The 21,421-nt window shown below is 58.6% G+C and overlaps 1 protein-coding gene, 3 non-coding genes and 1 pseudogene across 4 annotated transcripts in view; 4 read left to right on the forward strand and 1 right to left on the reverse strand.

Moving 5' to 3' along the window:
* The window catches only part of LOC135887747 (class I histocompatibility antigen, F10 alpha chain-like), a 265,826-nt gene that overhangs the window by 199,034 nt on the left and 45,371 nt on the right, over window positions 1-21,421 (forward strand). The gene's annotated exons all lie outside the window — the stretch shown is intronic.
* On the forward strand, window positions 1,249-1,412 carry LOC135888533 (U1 spliceosomal RNA). Its single transcript, XR_010561877.1, has one exon. It is a non-coding gene; the product is annotated as a U1 spliceosomal RNA (small nuclear RNA).
* LOC135888521 (U1 spliceosomal RNA) lies at window positions 4,201-4,364 on the forward strand. Its single transcript, XR_010561866.1, has one exon. It is a non-coding gene; the product is annotated as a U1 spliceosomal RNA (small nuclear RNA).
* Window positions 8,190-8,353, reverse strand: LOC135888545 (U1 spliceosomal RNA). Its single transcript, XR_010561888.1, has one exon. It is a non-coding gene; the product is annotated as a U1 spliceosomal RNA (small nuclear RNA).
* On the forward strand, window positions 8,288-10,914 carry LOC135888060 (DLA class II histocompatibility antigen, DR-1 beta chain-like; annotated as a pseudogene).

Genomic DNA, 21,421 nt, shown 5'->3' on the forward strand with positions numbered 1-21,421 from the left:
CACAGACACACACACACAGACACACACACTCACACACACACACACAGAGACACACACACACAGAGACACCCCTCCCCCCCCCGCAGTCTGTGAGGTCACTGGGGCAGGGACCGTCTGCTGACTCCGTGTCCGTGCAGCGCCCAGAGCGATCGGTCCATCCCTGGGCCCGTCGGTGCCGCTGCCGTACAAACCACCACACTAGGCACTGGGCGCCCCGGTGACATCTCGCCTGCTCTGACCAGCGTGTGCTGCATTCAGGGACTCGGCAGCCCTGGGGTCGTTGTCGTGCCGTTTGGCCGGCGCTTTCCCTCTGGGGGTGGCTGCGGGGCCTGGGGGAACACGGGGCGAATTGTCCCTGCTGGGTTGGGCCGCGGCGAGAGCCGCTGAGACGCCGGCTGCGAGGAGCATCTTGCCACGAGCTCGGTGCGGCGTCGGGGGCAAGGGCGGGTGCCGGGCTGGTCACAGCCGCAGCGACGCGCCTGGGCCCCGGGCGGTGGTTAGTCCCCGGGGGAGCTGTGGGGACCCCCCGGGGCAGAACACGCTCACACACAGACACACACAGACCATGCCGCAGGCCAAGGGCCCCACAGACCCTACGGGGGGAGCCATATGTGTCACATCTGGGCCAGGGGCTGTACAGGGACAGGGCCCTTCCCACACAGACCCCGCGCTGGGCACAGGGGCCCCGCAGACCCTGCCGGGGGGAGCCATATGTGTCACACCCGGGCCTGGGGCTGTATAGGGACTGGGACCCGCGCTGGGCTCAGCAGCGCTGGACCCCGGGCAGCCGCACACGGCGTGGGGGGGGGCTTTAAATTGCCCCCCCCCCTATCAGCAGGCGGGTCTACAAAGGCTCCCGCCCCCCCGCCAGCTGCAGCCGCCCGCAGGCCGGGGAGGCCGGGCCCAGCCCCGCGACCTGGCGGGGGCTCGCGGCGCTGCACAGCTGGGGCTGGCCAGGGCAGGGGCGGGGCTCGGGCAGGCTGCGGGAGGGGCGGGGCCGCGTGAGCACGTATGCAGATCTCCGTGCGAGCGGAGCATTGTGGGAACGGGACCAGGCTGACAAGCACGGCCCCAATTGACCGTGCGGGGCTCGGTGGCGAGAAGGGTCCGAGCCCGGGGCCTGTCAGAGCAGCTGGCGGCGGGCGGGGCCGGTGTGGGCGGGGCCGGCGGTCGGTCCGAGTCGGGCCCCACCGTGTGTTGAGAGTGTGGGGCGAGCGAGGGCGGGCGGCGGCCGGGCCGGAACAACTCATACTTACCTGGCAGGGGAGATACCATGATCACAAAGGTGGTTTTCCCAGGGTGAGGCTCATCCATTGCACTGCGGGTGTGCTGACCCCTGCGATTTCCCCAAATGCGGGAAACTCGACTGCATAATTTGTGGTAGTGGGGGACTGCGTTCGCGCTCTCCCCTGGCCTCGCGGGTGCAAAGACAGACTGAAACCGGAAGCTGTAAAGTGGTGATCTAGCGCTCTCTGATTTCTGAGCTGCGGGTTGTGTTTATTTGTTTGTGTCCCTGATTACTTTATGCTGTGTGGAAGTTCACTTTTCTGCTCTCAGTTCTCCTACAGTCAGGACCGTCTGAGATCTCCTAAAAGCATCCTGCTGTTTCCTTTCTTGTTTAAAGCTCTTTACTCCGGGGTTCTCACACCGGGGGCTTGGGACCCCTCAAGGGTGTTGTGAGGTTATCACATGAGGGGTTGCAAGCTGTCAGTCTCCACCCCAAGCTCTGCTTTGCATCCAGCATTTATAATGGTGTTAAATATATAAAGGGCTGTTTTTAGTTTATAAGGGGGGTCGCGTGCAGAGGTTTGCTATTTGAAAGGGGTCACCAGTACAAAAGTTTCAGAACCCCTGCTTTTACCGCTCCGTGCCCCTCGGCTGTAATGGGGGACTGCGTTTGCGATTCCCTTGGCACGCAGTGAAGCACAGACAAAGCTGGGAAGGCGGGAGGTGGGGTGTGTGCTGCTCTCTCCTCTGCTCTGGTGCCTGGTGGGGGGCTGCAGCTGATCTGTTCCTTTGCAAGTGGCTCTGTGTCCCCTGCCTTGCTCACCAGTCTGCACTATGGGGACTTGACCCATGGCCTCACTCGCCCCAAGGAGCCCCAGCGGCTCCTCTGCCCCCTTCCCTGCCCACAGCCCTTTGCCCATCCATCCCTCTTGGGCTCTCACCCCTCTGGCAGAAAAACAGCCCCTCCAAAACCTGTCTCACCTGGCACCTGGCAGCACTTGTCCAGGAGGCAGGTTCCCGGCCTGCCCCAGGGCGCCTTTGGCTTTTGCTGTCCGGTCTCTCTCTCGGGGCACGGCGGCACTACGGAGACTGGGCCGGCAGAACCCTGTGGCGGAGGAGGTCTGTCTGTCTGTCGCTTTACCCCACCGCCTCCCTGAACGCCGTCAGCTACACTGGGGGTTAGGCCGGGTAGCCGTGTCACCCAGGAGCGGGTATGACTTCTCACACCCCGGCCGGACAGAGCGATGTAGACGTGACGGTTCAGCACGCACCAAGCCTCTGGACTGGTCTCCTGGGGAACTTACATCAGCACAGCTCCATCTGTCAGGGGTGCGGAGGGAAGAATTCTTCCATCGACCTAGCTCCCGCCTTTCGGGGAGGTAGATGGCCCACGCCGACGGGACAAGCCCGGCTAGCGTCTAGACTGGAGCACCGCGGTGGCACAGCCGTAGTGGCTTAAGCGGGGCCATAAGAACGGCCGTACTGGGTCAGAGCAAAGGTCCATCTAGCCCCGTGTCCTGTCTGCCGACAGCGGCCAGTGCCAGGTGCCCCAAAGGGAATGACCAGAGCAGGGAATCACCAAGTGATCCATCCCCTGTCGCCCATTCCCAGCTGCTGGCAAACAGGCCAGGGACACCATCCCTGCCCATCCTGGCAAATAGTTCTTCCCTCAGAGAGGCCCTGGGGCTGTCTCGTCCTCGTGCTGGCTCCCACGTCCCCACAAGCTGGCGCTGTTACAGGCAAAGGCAGAGGAGCCAGAGAGCTGAACCGGAGAGCCGGGGCGGGCGCCCATCCTGTGGTGCCAGTTGGTGCCGGGTTTCCGCCCCATCTGCCCTCCGCAGGGGCTGCTTCCGTTGAAGAGCGCCGGCCTGGGGCCCCCCCAGCTGCCTTCGAAAATGTACGGAAGGAACTGGAGGGAGAGGGCGACGGGCTAATTTTGGGGGAGGATCGAGGGCAGAGCGGGAGCTAGGGCCGGCCACACGGGGAAATACCGCTCTGCTCCGTTACATATTTCACAACGTTGTCGCTGAACACAGATTTTTTAAATTACTCTAGGGAAATATTTTCTTTCCAAACAGATTCCATCCCAAACGATGATGCAAATATTCTCCCCCAGCGCCCCTCCCCCATTACCCCAGTATCCGGGCATCTTCCTAATCTGCAGGGGAGTTCTCCTCCCACACTCGTGCGAAGTCGGGAAGTGCCACCAGCCCCATTTCCAAGATGGGGAAACTGAGGCCTAGCGAGACCGAGTGATGTGCCCGAGGGCACCCAGGAAGTCTGTGGCAGAGCAGGGGGCAGGGGCCGGATGCCTTTTCTTAAGGATGTTCCCACCCTCCCGCCCCCCCCGTCTGGGCTGCTCCTGGATCGCTCCTGCTTCCCCATGTCCTTTGTGCCCCTGCTCCGCTCCGGCCGCCGAGCCCGGATCGGAACCGCGGCAGGGCCGGGCTGGGCCGGGCTGGGGTGGGCGGCGATGGAGGCTGGAAGCCACGTTGGTGCCCCCCGAGTTCTGGCCCCGGCACAGGCAGCCCCAGCAGCTGCTTGAGCTCCGGGCAGCTTGGAGAGGCCCTTGTGCTCTGTGCTGAGGCCCGCAGCCGCCCGCCCGGGGAGAGCAGATCCAGGGCCCCGGAGCTCGCGGAGCTGCCGCTAAGCTCGCAGCGCGGAACAGCTGGGGCTGGCCAGGGCAGGGGCGGGGCTCGGGCAGGCTGCGGGAGGGGCGGGGCCGCGTGAGCACGTATGCAGATCTCCGTGCGAGCGGAGCATTGTGGGAACGGGACCAGGCTGACGAGCACGGCCCCAATTGACCGTGCGGGGCTCGGTGGCGAGAAGGGTCCGAGCCCGGGGCCTGTCGGAGCAGCTGGCGGCGGGCGGGGCCGGTGTGGGCGGGGCCGGCGGTCGGTCCGAGTCGGGCCCCACCGTGTGTTGAGAGTGTGGGGCGAGCGAGGGCGGGCGGCGGCCGGGGCGGAACAACTCATACTTACCTGGCAGGGGAGATACCATGATCACGAAGGTGGTTTTCCCAGGGTGAGGCTCATCCATTGCACTGCGGGTGTGCTGACCCCTGCGATTTCCCCAAATGCGGGAAACTCGACTGCATAATTTGTGGTAGTGGGGGACTGCGTTCGCGCTCTCCCCTGGCCTCGCGGGTGCAAAGACAGACTAACGGGCTCCTACGAGAGTTTCTTGTGCTAAGGGTGCTATCTTCACCGCTTCTTCCTGAAGCCGCCCTGCGCACTGTTCTCTCCCTACGGGTCGGCGTTGGGGCGGGTGGCCAGTGACGGGGGGTGTTGCTTTTCAAAGCGAGGGGCCCGCTCCCGCCAAAACAGCAGTTGCCCCTACACTGCTTGGCGCTGGCTTCTGATCTCCAACTTCGCTGCGGTGCGGGGCCTGGTAGCGGGGTGGGTGCTGGGGTGACGGAAGGTCCTTAAAAGAGGTGGGGCCACCAGCGCCCGCCCCCGCTCTCCCTGTCAGCTCTCGGGCTCCTGTGCCTTTGGCCAGAGGCTTTCTGGGCTGCAGCGGCGCCACCTGGTGGCGATTTGGGGGCCAGCGCCAGGCCGGGAGAAAGCCCGAGGGCCTCACGGACACTGCGCTGCGCTGCGGGGCGCCCCAGTCGGGGGCAGAAGGCAGGAGCTGCGGGAGAGGGAAGGAGCCTGGGAGTGAACCTGGCGGGTTGGTGGGTGTGGGTGGGGGGAGTACGGGACAGTTTCTTTGGGGGGGGGGGATTGTTAGGGAGTTGGGGGTCCTCCCCTGTCCCCATGTGGCCTGAAATCCCCCCGCCCCGCATCTGCCCCTGGCTCAACAGGGGCGGGGCGCGCGCAGGCTGAGGCATCTGCCTCAAACCTTCCGCCTGATCCTAGAAACAACCCCTAGTCTCTGGGGAAAACAGTTACAGAGCCTGCTCCCTAAGCTAAAACAGTGATCATTTTCTCAAGGGGGAGGAATGGACATTTTTTTTTTTCCTGAGCGGGACACTGATGAGAGAGCGACTGACCCCAAACCACACGCTTCTGGAAGCAGGGGCGGCTCTAGCTTTTTTGCCGCCCAAAGCACGGCAGTCAGGCGGCTTTCGGCGGCATGCCTGTGGGAGGTCCCCGGTCCCACGGCTCCGGCGTACCCACCGACGAATTGCCGCCAAATCTGTGGGACCAGCGGACCTCCCGTAGGCATGCCGCTGAAGGCAGCCTGACTGCCGCCCTCGCAGGGACCGGCAGGGTGCCCCCTGCGGCTTGCTGCCCCAGGCACGTGCATAAGCCAGGGGTAGGCAACCTATGGCACTCACACTGCCCAGGTCCTGGTCACCGGTCCGGGGGGGCTCTGCATTTTAATTTAATTTTAAATGAAGCTTTTTAAACATTTTAAAAACCTTATTTACTTTACATACAACAATAGTTTAGTTATGTATTCTAGACTTATAGAACGAGACCTTCTAAAAACGTTAAAATGTATGACTGGCCCGCGAAACCTTAAATCAGAGTGAATAAATGAAGTCTCGGCACACCACTTCTGAAAGGTTGCCGACCCCTGGCATAAGCTTTCGTGGGCTACAGCCCACTTCATCAGATGCATGGAGTGGAAAATACAGTAGGAAGATACATATATATACAGAGAACATGAAAAGATGGGGGTTGCCTTACCAATGTTTTTGAAATCTGCCATCCTGATTACCACTACAAAAGTGATCTTCCCTCCTGCTGATAATAGCCCACTTGAATTGCTTTGTCTCATTAAGAGTTGGTAAGGCAACCCCCATCTTTTCATGTTCTCTGTATTTATATATATATCTCTTCCTACTGTATTTTTCACTCCATGCATCGGATGAAGTGGGTTTTAGCCCACGAAAGCTTATGCTCAAATAAATGTGTTAGTCTCTGAGGTGCCACAAGGACGCCTAGTTCTTTTTGCTGATACAGACTAACACGGCTCCCACGCTGAAACCTCTCCTTACTGTGCTTCTCATCAGCACTCCAGCTCATCCCTCCTGGTATTGCCGATGTCCAGTGATGTGTTGTATGTAGATGTCCCTCAACCACCCGATGGCATCTGACACCATGAGTTGTCACATCAGACAAGCGTAGCATTGACCAATTCCACATTCTCTCAGCACTCACTTGTTACTGGGGTCCCATGCACCCAGGGCTCCGCTGATCAGTGCGTGTCTGAACCTCGTAACCCCTAGCTCTCAGGGTGTCAGCCAGACAGGAGTATTTCTCCACCTTTTGAGCCCGGGCATCGCGGAAGGCCAGGTCCCATTCTCAAAGGGCACAGTGACGTTCACCATGATCTTCTTCCGGTCCTCATTGGTGATGTCGATGTCCGGTCGCAGTTGGCTGTTCGTTCCGGGGATGGCAGAGTGCACAGCAACCTTGCAGCTACACAGGACATGGGGTAGCGTCTCGTTGGCGTAGCCGCACTTCCTGCATCGCTTGACCCGATTCCCTTGGTGGACGTCTCCGTTCAGCAGGACACAGTTGAGCCGGGCCCTATGGATGAACCTCCAGCCGGCAAATTGGGTGAAGCTGACCCTGGGGAGGAAGTGGTTGCTGGCATCCCACTTGCACATCACCTTGAATGTCTTGCCCTGGTCCAGCTTCCGGATGGCAGCCTACAGGGTCCTCTCCAGCATGGTTCTAGCTTTTGGAGTGAGGACTGTGTGGTCCGTGTTCTTCACCTGTGGCACCAGGACTCCAGCGCCTGGCATTCCTCGCACCATGTCCAGTGACAGCCGATATACTTCTCCAGTCATCACGTAGTGTTGCGAGCATGAGTCCAGAGCAAAGCAAAGTCTCCCCGTCTCTTCCAAATTCACCTTCCAGCGAGCTGCTCACGTAGGTGGCGACATCTTGGTTGGAGGGGGTCCTGGCGATTCGCTTTTTGACGGCATCCTGCAGAGCACTCTCCGCAATGTTCCTCACCATGGCGTCCGGGCAGAAGACGTGAGTGATCACGGCAGTGTTTCACAGATCGCCCATTCGAGGGATGTGGGCGCCGCCCTGCCTGTGTGAGAGGTACACCAGTTCATTGCTGGCTCTGTGGGGAAGAAACATCCACTTCTTCACCAGCTGCCGGATGGTGTTGTCTGCCTTGTTCAGAGGTACCTTCGCCACGGCAGATCCCCTCAGGACAAATGAGATACGGGGGATCAGGAAGGTGTTCCAGGCATTGATGTGCACTTCCTGGCATTGAAGCGGAGTCCCATCCAGTTGGCAGCCTGGCTGGTGATGTCAAGCATTTGTTGGGCTGTCTGCAATCAGGACCAGATCATCTGCGTAGGCCAGGTATCAGGGGGGAGCCGTGTTAGTCTGTATCTACAAAAACAACAAGGAGTCTGGTGGCACCTTAAAGACTAACAGATTTATTTGGGCATAAGCTTTCGTGGGTAAAAACCTCACTTCTTCAGATGCAAGTGAGGTTTTTACCCACGAAAGCTTATGCCCAAATAAATCTGTTAGTCTTTAAAGGTGCCACCAGACTCCTTGTTGTTTACGTAGGCCAGGATATTCATGCTGTTGGCATACAGGTCAAAACGGCCTAGCCCGCTGGAGATAGCTCGAATGAGCGACTCCATGGCTAAGTTGAAAATGATGGGGCTCAGGGGACAGCCTTGCTTCACGCTGCCAAGGATAGGAATTCCGGGCATTTCTCCTTCCATGGAGTGGGGTGGTGGTGGTGCAGCCTTCATACAGCTCCCGGACCAGTTAGAGAATGATGCAACAACTCATGGTGTCAGATGCCATCGGGTGGTTGAGGGACATCTACATACAACACATCACTGGACATCGGCAATACCAGGAGGGATGAGCTGGAGTGCTGATGAGAAAAACAGTAAGGAGAGATTTCAGATGCCACTGCATGAGGTAATCAGGAACACAGAAAACAAACAAACACAACCCCCCGCTCAGAAATTAGAGAGCGTTACAACAACAGCACTTCCCAGGTTCAGTCTGTCTTTGCACCCGCGAGGCCAGGGGAGAGCGCGAACGCAGTCCCCCACTACCACAAATTATGCAGTCGAGTTTCCCGCATTTGGGGAAATCGCAGGGGTCAGCACACCCGCAGTGCAATGGATGAGCCTCACCCTGGGAAAACCACCTTTGTGATCATGGTATCTCCCCTGCCAGGTAAGTATGAATTGTTCCGCCCCGGCCGCCGCCCGCCCTCGCTCGCCCCACACTCTCAACACACGGTGGGGCCCGACTCGGACCGACCGCCGGCCCCGCCCACACCGGCCCCGCCCGCCGCCAGCTGCTCCGACAGGCCCCGGGCTCGGACCCTTCTCGCCACCGAGCCCCGCACGGTCAATTGGGGCCGTGCTCGTCAGCCTGGTCCCGTTCCCACAATGCTCCGCTCGCACGGAGATCTGCATACGTGCTCACGCGGCCCCGCCCCTCCCGCAGCCTGCCCGCGCCCCGCCCCTGCCCTGGCCAGCCCCAGCTGTGCAGCGCCGCGAGCCCCCGCCAGGTCGCGGGGCTGGGCCCGGCCTCCCCGGCCTGCGGGCGGCTGCAGCTGGCGGGGGGGGGCGGGAGCCTTTGTAGACCCGCCTGCTGACGAGGGGGGGACAATTTAAAGCCCCCCCCCCGCCGTGTGCGGCTGCCCGGGGTCCAGCGCTGCTGAGCCCAGCGCGGGTCCCAGTCCCTATACAGCCCCAGGCCCGGGTGTGACACATATGGCTCCCCCCGGCAGGGTCTGCGGGGCCCCTGTGCCCAGCGCAGGGTCTGTGTGGGAAGGGCCCATCCCTGTACAGCCCCTGGCCCCAGCCCGGGTGTGACACATACCCGCCCCCCGGCAGGGTCTGCAGGGCCCCTGTGCCCAGCGCGGGGTCTGTGTGGGAAGGGCCCCATCCCTGTACAGCCCCTGGCCCCAGCCCGGGTGTGACACATACCCGCCCCCCGGCAGGGTCTGTGGGGCCCCTGTGCCCAGCGCGGGGTCTGTGTGGGAAGGGCCCATCCCTGTACAGCCCCTGGCCCCAGCCCGGGTGTGACACATACCCGCCCCCCGGCAGGGTCTGTGGGGCCCTTGGCCTGCGGCATGGTCTGTGTGTGTCTGTGTGTGAGCGTGTTCTGCCCCGGGGGGTCCCCACAGCTCCCCCGGGAACTAGCCACCGCCCGGGGCCCAGGTGAGTCGCTGCGGCTGTGACCAGCCCGGCACCCGCCCTTACCCCCAGCTGGGCTGTTCAGTGCCGCAAGCCCGTGGTGCTGCCAGAGGCCCCTCCCCACCCCTTCCGCCTGTGGGGAGCTGGGTCGGGGCCCGGGAACCCTTTTTGGGGGTCCCCCAATTGTGCACAGGCCCCTTTGGCCCAGAGGCTAATGCCCCGTGGGTGGTGCGGGGTCTGTGCTGGTGCCCGGGAGCGGGAGGGGGGCAGACTTCGGGCTTCCAGCCTCCATCGGCCCCCAGCCCAGCCGGGCCTGCCCCAGTTCTGAACAGGGTCAGACTAGACGGTCACATTGGTCCCTTCCCGCCTGGGGATCCAGGAGTCCGAAAGTGGGGAAGCCCCTTCTGCGTCAGGAGCCAGCCTTTCCCGGACAGGGACAGTACCTTCGTTCCCGGGACTGTCCACTGGGCGGCGCCCTTGCACCATCCGCTGGGGCCCCCCTCTGCCCAGGGGTCTGTGCCCCTCGCCTGCACGGTGGCTCTCGAGGGGCCGAGTGGATCAGGCAGAGACAGCAGCAAAAGGGTTAAATTAACCTAACCCGCCTGGCATCTCCCCTGCTTCCCTTCACATCCTGCCCTGTCCCTGCCTGACCCTGGGCCAGCTGGGCTGCTGGGACCCTGCGTCCCCTCCCCTCCCCACTACACTCGGGGAAGGGGGCAGCTGAGCCCGATGCTGCCTGGCCCCTTGGCTGGGGGTGACCCCCGGAGTGATGAGCAGTGTCCCGGGGCTGGTGCTCGGAGCTGGGCAGAGAAGTTCTCGGTCTGGGTGAGTCTCCCTGTCCCCTTCCCCGTGGAGCAGCCCTGGGGGCTGGGGCTCTACTAGTGACACTGACAGTGCTGAGAACCCACCTGGTTCATTGCATGGAGCCCCCGCATGAGCAGAGATCCCCACACTGGGACATCCTCTTCCAAGGAAGGCTGTAAGAATTGGAGCTGGAACCTGGTCTCTGAGTCCCACTCCCATCTCTCACCCCTTTTCCAGCTCACTCTCTCCTGTCCCTTCCAGTTCAACCCATGGTGAAAGTTTCCCCCTGAGATTGGGGTCCCAGCCCCACCCCCACCTGCTGGTTTGCTCCGTGTCGGGGTTTTACCCCTCGGGGATCGAGATCAAGTGGCTGAAGAACGGGCAGGAGCAGACGGCCGGGGCAGTGTCCACGGAGCTGCTCCAGAACGGAGCCTGGACCTTCCAGATCCTGGTGATGCTGGAGATGAGCCCCCGGCGCGGGGACGTCTACACCTGCCAGGTGGAGCACATCAGCCTGCGGGGCCCCCTCACTGTGCACTGGGGTAAGAGTCTCTGGGTGTGAAGCCTTCAGGGGATGGGCCTGGGTCAGAGCCCCTGGGGGCAGAGAGCAGGGACATTATTACAAAGGCAAAGAGAGGCTGGGCTCAGCCCAAACCACCTGTGCTCCTGTTTTCACAGAGGCGCAGTCTGACTCCGCCAGGAGCAAGATGCTGACGGGGGTCGGGGGCTTCGTGCTGGGTCTGATCTTCCTGGCGCCCGGACTCCGCATCTACCCGAAGACTGAAGAAAGGTGAATGGCTCTGGGATGGGGCCAGCGGCCCTGGAAATGAGTCCCCAGTGGGGCCATGATGCAGTGGCACTGGAGGGTTTCACTCGAATTTTGATTCACCACAATTTACTTTAGCTTCCCCTTCTGGCACAAAGAAAGTGTTCTAGGGACCGAGGAACTTCCTGCCCGTCTCTCAGCCCAGCCCCTGGCTCCCCATAAACCTGAGTCAGACCATTCAGAGTCTGAGCTCCAGTGGTGCCCTCCTGCCTTCCCTCCAGGTCTCCTCTCTAGTCCCACACACTCCTGGACCATCAGGGAGTTGCAGACACGGTGTGAAGTGCCTGCAAAGCAGTCAGTGCCTCTCTAGTTACGAAACAAATCCACTTCCCCTTTGAAAAATCCAACTCACTTGAGAAACGCACCAGAAATGGATGAACTCCTGACCCTGAATTTTGAGACTGACTTGTGCTACCCTCCAAGCTGCTTCCCTTTTTGCTAAATGCATGAAAAACCATGTAATAACTTGCAGGTCAAAATGCAGTCCAGCAGCCTTGGGGGATGGGGACTCCCCAGAACAGGCCCTAGTTCCCAGCAGGTTCCGAGGAGCTGTGCTGCGGGCTGGGTACAACACAGACTCCTTAGACCAAACAGGAGAGCAGACATGAGGGAGCCACTTCTTTACTCGGGTTTAGGGAGCCCTTGTTCCTAGCTCACCCCCATCAGCTTCTCTTGCTCCCTCTCTAACAGGTGAGTGGCTGGGAGGGGCTGGTCGCGAAGGTCACTGCTAACATCAACCACCCACTTACCGATACCCCCATCCATGGAATAAAACAAGCTAGACAGAGTCCTGCCTATAGTCACATTTTGCTTCCACACAGGTTGTGTAAGCCGGGTCTGAATGAGCTCTCCCCTGACATCTAGACTTCAGGACCAGACCGTATTTCCATAAACACACCTGCCTAGGTATCCAGCAGCAGAGCTCCCTTGCCAAGGTGATCAGTTACTGAAATACTTCCCAGAGGGACACCCTATCCTAAATTCTCAATTACTGAGGGACAATCTACACTCACTGCTATATTTGCTTTCCACAAGCCACTCTTAGTATAACTTTTTAGGAGTGATGTACCCAAATAGTTGGATGCTAATGTTTAAATGTATTAACCTTAATTTGGGATATTGCAGATTATGTGTTTTATGACTTTTAAACCAAACGTTGTACATTTGAATAATTTAAGCACTACACTCAGATGTATACATACTCTTTCCTTAACCCGTGTATGAGATAATTTTAGCATTAGCTTTAATAAAAACAATTAAATTTGAATGCAGGGGTCCTGCAATGTTGTTATCCATATGGTATAAGTAAAGGGCAGCAGATCTGTGCTTAGCAGACCTTTTTTGAGAGGTTACGCTCCTGGCACTGCACTCACTAAGCAGGCGGTAGGGGTGCCAAATCCCTATGGGAAGGGAAAGAGGGTGGGAGCGGAGTTTCTATCCAGTGGGGGGGATTCTGTCTAAGAACAACTCTACACTAGAAATTACGTGGGAATAATCCACACTCCTGAGCGACGTAGTTATACCGAGCTAAGTGTTGCTGTAGAGGCGGGGTTGCGTTGGTACTGTTTAAATGTGTTTAATTAGCTGTTTTAATAGTGTGTATAAGGTAAAGGTTATGTAAGTCACTGGCTTTAATGAAATCCAATATGGAGTATATCATCTGTAACCCTCGGACTCCATCTTTGTAAGCAGACTTGTTTACTGTTAAAGACACTGGATTTCCCTGGCTCAAACCGGACTGAACCAGTTTTTCCTGCCAAAACCAACCCCCACCACCCTATTCCCTCAGAACGTTTCTCGCCTGAAAGTCTATATAAGAACTTGCTCAGCGCCTGCGCAGGGCTGTCCCTTCCAGCGGCTGCGCGTGCACGGTCGGGTCTTCCTAACGCTCCAGAGCTAGAGAGAAGAGTACCAGCTATCCCGCCACTATCCATCTTACCTGTGGAGGGTCCTGCTTTCCTGGTGTCCATCATCCCACAGGGTCTCCCCGCCTGCGACGAAATCCAACAGTTGTCGGGACTCCACAGTAGTCCTCCTCGAAGGCACTAAATCAGCCGGAGAGTAGAAGGTCCCGGGCTTCGCACCTGTGCGCTGTGTCCACTGCGCCTAAATCGTAGAAAAGGTTTCTGTATTGGGGTTTCATTTCTTGTTTTTCCGAATGCCAAGGGAGGTTTTGTGGGTCTGAGCGTCAAGCTCCTAAAGCCAGTCACTGAATCACTGTATGGTTAAGTTTGTGTTCCTTCCCCCCATTTTCCCAGTTTTCTGTACCGTTACCCTTAATACACTAACCTTTGTTTGCACCATATTACCTTGTCTTGTCTTCATTTTTATTACATCCCCCAGGGAGGGAGGGACACCCTTATTGTAAGCTAAATCCACCGGTGACAGACACGGAAGGGAGCCGAGTCTGCTCTTCTGAGAAAAGGGGCTTTCCTTTTCTCTCTTTCCCCCTACCATTTCTGGAGTATTTTCTCTCTGAAGCGTTACCTTACTCCCCTTGGAGTAACAGCGGGGCCGACATACGGCCTCTCGCTGAGGCAGGGTTTGCTCTCTCCCATCGGCTTGGAGCATCTTCCCCCAAAGTGCTACAGCGGCGCCTGCTGTAAGTGAACTAGTGTAGACATGGCCTAAGGATTCTACGCACCATCAGACCCTTCTGCTCTTTCTTACTGAACGACAGAGCCGATCAGACTCAGTCGAGAGTCCCTTCTTTTGTTAAATGATCCCTGGAGCTCAAGTAGGGTGACCAGATGTCCTGATTTTATAGGGACAGTCCCGATATTTGGGGCTTTGTCTTACATAGGCGCCTATTACCCCCCCAACCCCTGTCCCGATTTCTCACACTTGCTGTCTGGTCACCCTAAGCTCAAGTCACTGATAACCAGGTCTGAGTGCTAAGGCCTAGACCTGCTGTGAGACAGGGGTTCAATGGCACCGACTGCTCAGCCTGCACTAGCAGTGAGGTTCCCCCGCTCACTGCTGAAATCACTGAGAGCTGGGTTAAGCGGTGTGACCTCAAGATGTGGCAGCACAGAGGTTGCAATCGAGAGGCAGGTCGGTGGCAGCAGAAAAAGCGATGGCGCAGGGTAATGGCCATCTGGGACAGAACAAACGAGCACGGCGGGGAGCACAGTGAATGGTGGCATTGCTGTACTGCCCTGGTGGTGGCAGCAGCAGCTGGGGCATCACGCAATGGGGGTGGGAGACGAACTCACGTGAATGCACCTCCGGACTCGGAGTCTTTGCTGGCCAAGGGCAGCAGCTGTGAGGGGGGCGCAGCGGAGGGAGAGGGAGAGGGGAGTGGCGTGTGAAAGGAGCATTTGTTTGTTGGACTTTCACAGCGCGAGTGAGGAACTGAGGCAAAGGGCACTGCCCAACGTACTGGGGGTGGGCGTTTTGCACATGGTCACTGTGACGTTGCACCACATGAGGCTTTATAGAAATATGCTTATGAATGTATCTATGACAAAACTGGAATATGTTTTATGCTACATATGCCATGTAACAAATCTCTGTAAAGGTTATGATCTACTGAATATATTCATCCTATTTGTATGCATGTATCATTGTTGTATTCAAAGTTCTGAATATTGGCCACATACTTGTTTGATTTTAAATAACCTTAGTAAGGCATTTGGTCAGCTTCTTTAGAAAGGAATGTGCAAGTTAAGTGCCCAATCAAGAAGCACTTAACGGACAATGGATCTTGGGAGGCTCCAATCCACATAAGAAGTCTACATGAGGACATTCAAGGTAGCATGTGAACCATGGCTGCCACCTGTAAGTTCGGAGTCATGCATGGACATGTGACTTGCCCATGTGACTCCAAAACTCCATCTTGTAGCTGGAATTCCACACAGGGGGAGGGAGGGGTCTCCACCCACAAGAGAAAGTCTATTTAAACCCCTGGGAGACCCCTCCATTTTGTCTTCAGCTGGCTCAAGAGATAGCCTCTCCACCCCCAAGGATACCTGAAAGAAACTGGAACAAAGGCCAATAACTACAGGGGGTGTGATTGATTGCTGGACCCAGACTAGAAGGAGGCTAGTCTGTAAAAGGAAGCTTACTGGAATTCCTCTGAGGGTGAGTTTTTATCTGTATTCAGTTTTCTTACTGTATTAGACATAGACTTGCGTGTTCTATTTTATTTTGTTTGGTAATTCACTTTGTTCTGTCTGTTACTACTTGGAACCACTTAAATCCTACTTTCTGTATTTAGTAAAATCACTTTTTACTTATTAATTAACCCAGAGTGTGTATTAATACCTGGGAGGGCAAACAGCTGTGCATATCTCTCTATCAGTGTTATAGAGGGTGAGCAATTTACGAGTTTACCCTGTATAAGCTTTACAGGGTAAAACGGATTTATTTGGGGTTTGGACCCCATTGGGAGTTGGGCATCTGCGTGTTAAAGACAGGAACACTTCTTAAATTGCTTTCAGTTAAGTCTGCAACTTTGGGGCACGTGGTTCAGACCCTGGGTCTGTGTTGGAGCAGACGGGCGTGTCTGGCTTAACAAGACAGGGTGCTGGAGTCCCAAGCTGGCAGGGGAAACAGGGGCAGAAGTAGTCTTGGCACATCAGTTGGCAGCCCCAAGGGGGGTTCTGTGATCCAACCCGTCACAGTCACATGCTTATGACTAGTGGTTGTGGTGTTTTACCAAATCAATGCCGGGTTCCTCTCCCATGTGCATTACAAGTTCTCTTTGCTAGACACAGACTCAGTGCTTGCGCGAGGGGAAGTGTTGCCTCTTAGAGGCGCCGGGGGTGTGTGTTCAATTTTCCCAGATTACTGGGTGGGGGCTCGAGCCGGTTCTGGGCTGTATTGTTAAGGGGAACCCCTAGATGTGGAACCTGGTCTTGTGGCTGCCGACTCCACCTGGCAGAAGGGTTCCCTTTCTAGAGCAAGGGCATGCAATGAAAGGCCGTCAGAGCCTCCACTGCAGGGGCTGGCCAGGACAGTGTTGCAGCCACCACGCCAGACTGGAGTCAGGACACCTGGGTTCTGTCCAGCTCTGCTGCAGCTCCCCATTTCCTTCTCTCTGCAACAGGGGCTAATGGTATTTGCTTGCTTGGCTGGCGGTTAACTGTCAGCGCAAACCTAAAACCATGTAAGGAAATGGTGAGAAACCAGAATGTGCACGGCCCTGGTGCTAACAAGTGATATTGCAGAAATAACCAGCCTGTCTCGTCTTATTGTCACTAATAGCCAGGGACCGAACACGCTGGCGTGTCACAGGAGGGTCTTTTGTGTGCTGCCTCAGAGCTCAGATGTCGACCCTAAAACACACAAGACAAAATAACAAAGCCCCGTGCTGCAAAAGCAGATAAACCCCAGCATCAGCCTTGCAGAGCACACGTGGTACAACCACCACCGGCAAAACGGTGTGAAACCCATTGCAGTCACCTCGCTGCGCTCTCAGGGCATAGGGAGCTGCTCCCCAGTGTCTCCTGCTGTCTCGCTGTGCAGGGACCCGCTGTGCCTGCTCCATGGCGGAGATACAGGGACGGCACGTGGCATCCTCCAGCAGGACGTGTGGGGTCTGTCTGTGGCTGCGACTGCCCGGCCTCTTTCCCTCCATCACAAGGCCCAGTGGGGGTGTTGTGATGGGGGGGTCACCTCAGGGGGAAATAGGGGACCCCCAGGGGGGCAGGGCCCAAAACCCAAACCTGCCCTGACCCCAGCAATGGGGTTGAGCCAAGAGCCGGAACCTGGAGGATGAATTTGGGGGAGATTCAATCTGGAAAAGCAGCATCTGCTCCTGGGCCAAGTGGGGGAAACCAAGCAGGGGACTCCTCCTGCACAGTGAGGTCCCCCCACCCCCAGAACAACCGTACCCCACATAGGGTCCCTGCCATGAGGCAGTGATTTGCACTGAATCCAACCGGGCATGGTCATTGCATGTCTCTGTTATCATGAGACCAGCGTGAGGCAGCACAGCACTGAGGAGCAACCCTACAATAACAACCCAGCCTGTCCACAGCCCAGCGCTCCCCAGCAACCCTACAATAACAACGCAGCCAGTCCACAGCCCAGCGCTCCCCAGCAACCCTACAATAACAACCCAGCCTGTCCACATCCCAGCGCTCCCCAGCAACACTACAATAACAACCCAGCCTGTCCACAGCCCAGCGCTCCCCAGCAACCCTACAATAACAACCCAGCCTGTCAACAGCCCAGCGCTCCCCAGCAACCCTACAATAACAACCCAGCCTGTCCACAGCCCCAGCGCTCCCCACCAACCCTACAATAACAACCCAGCCTGCCCACAGCCCAGCGCTCCCCTGCAACCCTACAATAACAACCCAGCCTGTCCACAGCCCGAGCGCTCCCCAGCAACCCTACAGTAACCCAGCCTGCCCACAGCCCAGCGCTCCCCAGCAACCGTACAATAACAACCCAGCCTGTCCACAGCCCCAGCGCTTCCCAGCAACACTACAATAACAACCCAGCCTGTGCACAGCCCCAGCGCTCCCCAGCAACCCTACAGTAACAACCCAGCCTGTCCACAGCCCAGCGCTCCCCAGCAACCCTACAATAACAACCCAGCCTGTCCACAGCCCCAGCGCTCCCCACCAACCCTACAATAACCACCCAGCCTGTCCACAGCCCAGCGCTCCCCAGCAAACCTACAATAACAACCCAGCCTGTCCACAGCCCAGCGCTCCCCAACAACCCTACAATAACAACCCAGCCTGTCCACAGCCCAGCGCTCCCCAGCAACCCTACAATAACAACCCAGCCTGTCCACAGCCCCAGTGCTCCCCAGCAACCCTACAATAACCACCGAGCCTGTCCGCAGCCCAGCGCTCCCCAGCAACCCTACAATAACAACCCAGCCTGTCCGCAGTCCAGCGCTCCCCAGCAACCCTACAATAACCACCCAGCCTGTCCGCAGTCCAGCGCTCCCCAGCAACCCTACAATAACCACCCAGCCTGTCCGCAGCCCAGCGCTCCCCACCAACCCTACAATAACCACCCAGCCTGTCCGCAGCCCAGCGCTCCCCAGCGACCCTACAGTAACAACCCAGCCTGTCCGCAGCCCAGCACTCCCCAGCGACCCTACAATAATAACCCAGCCTGTCCATAGCCCCAGCGCTCCCCAGCGACCCTACAATAACAACCCAGCCTGTCCACAGCCCCAGCGCTCCCCAGCAACCCTACAATAACCACCCAGCCTGTCCACAGCCCAGCGCTCCCCAGCAACCCTACAGTAACAACCCAGCCTGTCCACAGCCCAGCGCTCCCCAGCAACCCTACAATAACCACCCAGCCTGTCCACAGCCCAGCGCTCCCCAGCAACCCTACAATAACAACCCAGCCTGTCCGCAGCCCAGCGCTCCCCAGCAACCCTACAATAACAACCCAGCCTGTCCACAGCCCAGCGCTCCCCAACAACCCTACAATAACCACCCAGCCTGTCCTCAGCCCAGCGCTCCCCAGCAACCCTACAATAACCACCCAGCCTGTCCACAGCCCCAGCGCTCCGCACCAACCCTACAATAACAACCCAGCCTGTCCACAGCCTAGCGCTCCCCAACAACCCTACAATAACCACCCAGCCTGTCCACAGCCGAGCGCTCCCCAGCAACCCTACAATAACCACCCAGCCTGTCCACAGCCCAGCGCTCCCCACCAACCCTACAATAACCACCCAGCCTGTCCACAGCCCAGCGCTCCCCAGCAACCCTACAATAACAACCCAGCCTGTCCACAGCCCAGCGCTCCCCAGCAACCCTACAATAACCACCCAGCCTGTCCGCAGCCCCAGCGCTCCCCAGCGACCCTACAATAACAACCCAGCCTGTCCACAGCCCAGCGCTCCCCAGCAACCCTACAGTAACAACCCAGCCTGTCCACAGCCCAGCGCTCCCCAGCAACCCTACAATAAGAACCCAGCCTGTCCACAGCCCAGCGCTCCCCAGCAACCCTACAATAACAACCCAGCCTGTCTACAGCCCCAGTGCTCCCCGGCAACCCTACAATAACAATCCAGCCTGTCCACAGCCAAGCGCTCCCCAGCAACCCTACAATAACAACCCAGCCTGTCCACAGCCCCAGTGCTCCCCAGCAACCCTACAATAACCACCCAGCCTGTCCGCAGCCCAGCGCTCCCCAGCAACCCTACAATAACAACCCAGCCTGTCCGCAGTCCAGCGCTCCCCAGCAACCCTACAATAACCACCCAGCCTGTCCACAGCCCAGCGCTCCCCAGCAACCCTACAATAACCACCCAGCCTGTCCACAGCCCAGCGCTCCCCAGCAACCCTACAATAACCACCCAGCCTGTCCACAGCCCAGCGCTCCCCAGCAACCCTACAATAACAACCCAGCCTGTCCACAGCCCAGCACTCCCCAGTGACCCTACAATAACAACCCAGCCTGTCCACAGCCCCAGCGCTCCCCAGAGACCCTACAATAACAACCCAGCCTGTCCACAGCCCCAGCGCTCCCCAGCAACCCTACAATAACCACCCAGCCTGTCCACAGCCCTGCGCTCCCCAACAACCCTACAATAACCACCCAGCCTGTCCACAGCCCAGCGCTCCCCAGCAACCCTACAATAACAACCCAGCCTGTCCGCAGCCCAGCGCTCCCCAGCAACCCTACAATAACAACCCAGCCTGTCCGCAGCCCAGCGCTCCCCAGCAACCCTACAATAACAACCCAGCCTGTCCGCAGCCCAGCGCTCCCCAGCAACCCTACAATAACAACCCAGCCTGTTCGCAGCCCCGCGCTCCCCAGCAACCCTACAATAACAACCCAGCCTGTCCGCAGCCCAGCGCTCCCCAGCAACCCTACAATAACCACCCAGCCTGTCCGCAGCCCAGCGCTCCCCAGCAACCCTACAATACCCACCCAGCCTGTCCGCAGCCCAGCGCTCCCCACCAACCCTACAATAACCACCCAGCCTGTCCGCAGCCCCAGCGCTCCCCACCAACCCTACAATAACAACCCAGGCTGTCCACAGCCCAGCGCTCCCCAGCAACCCTACAATAACCACCTAGCCTGTCCACAGCCCAGCGCTCCCCAGCAACCCTACAATAACCACCCAGCCTGTCCACAGCCCAGCGCTCCCCAGCAACCCTACAATAACTACCCAGCCTGTCCACAGCCCAGCGCTCCCCAGCAACCCTAGAATAACCACCCAGCCTGTCCACAGCCCAGCGCTCCCCACCAACCCTACAATAACCACCCAGCCTGTCCGCAGCCCAGCGCTCCCCAGCAACCCTACAATAACCACCCAGCCTGTCCACAGCCCCAGCGCTCCCCAGCAACCCTACAATAACAACCCAGCCTGTCCACAGCCCAGTGCTCCCCAGCAACCCTACAATAACATCCCAGCCTGTCCACAGCCCCAGCGCTTCCCAGCAACACTACAATAACAACCCAGCCTGTGCACAGCCCCAGCGCTCCCCAGCAACCCTACAATAACCACCCAGCCTGTCCACAGCCCGAGCGCTCCCCAGCTACCCTACAATAACCACCCAGCCTGTCCACAGCCCAGCGCTCCCCACCAACCCTACAATAACCACCCAGCCTGTCCACAGCCCAGCGCTCCCCACCAACCCTACAATAACCACTCAGCCTGTCCACAGCCCAGCGCTCCCCACCAACCCTACAATAACCACCCAGCCTGTCCACAGCCCAGCGCTCCCCAGCAACCCTACAATAACCACCAAGCCTGTCCACAGCCCAGCGCTCCCCACCAACCCTACAATAACCACCCAGCCTGTCCACAGCCCCAGCGCTCCCCAGCGACCCTACAGTAACAACCCAGCCTGTCCACAGCCCAGCGCTCCCCAGCGACCCTAAAATAACAACCCAGCCTGTCCACAGCCCCAGCGCTCCCCAGCGACCCTACAATAACAACCCAGCCTGTCCACAGCCCCAGCGCTCCCCAGCAACCCTACAATAACCACCCAGCCTGTCCACAGCCCAGCGCTCCCCAGCAACCCTACAGTAACAACCCAGCCTGTCCACAGCCCCAGCGCTCCCCAGCAACCCTACAATAACCACCCAGCCTGTCCACAGCCCAGCGCTCCCCAGCAACCCTACAGTAACAACCCAGCCTGTCCACAGCCCAGCGCTCGCCAGCAACCCTACAATAACAACCCAGCCTGTCCACAGCCCAGCGCTCCCCAGCAACCCTACAATAACAACCCAGCCTGTCCACAGCCCCAGTGCTCCCCGGCAAGCCTACAATAACAATCCAGCCTGTCCACAGCCAAGCGCTCCCCAGCAACCCTACAATAACAACCCAGCCTGTCCACAGCCCCAGTGCTCCCCAGCAACCCTACAATAACCACCCAGCCTGTCCGCAGCCCAGCGCTCCCCAGCAACCCTACAATAACAACCCAGCCTGTCCGCAGTCCAGCGCTCCCCAGCAACCCTACAATAACCACCCAGTCTGTCCGCAGTCCAGCGCTCCCCAGCAACCCTACAATAACCACCCAGCCTGTCCGCAGCCCAGC

This window comes from Emys orbicularis, chromosome 13 (assembly GCF_028017835.1).
Source record: "Emys orbicularis isolate rEmyOrb1 chromosome 13, rEmyOrb1.hap1, whole genome shotgun sequence".
NCBI classification, from domain to species: domain Eukaryota; kingdom Metazoa; phylum Chordata; order Testudines; family Emydidae; genus Emys; species Emys orbicularis.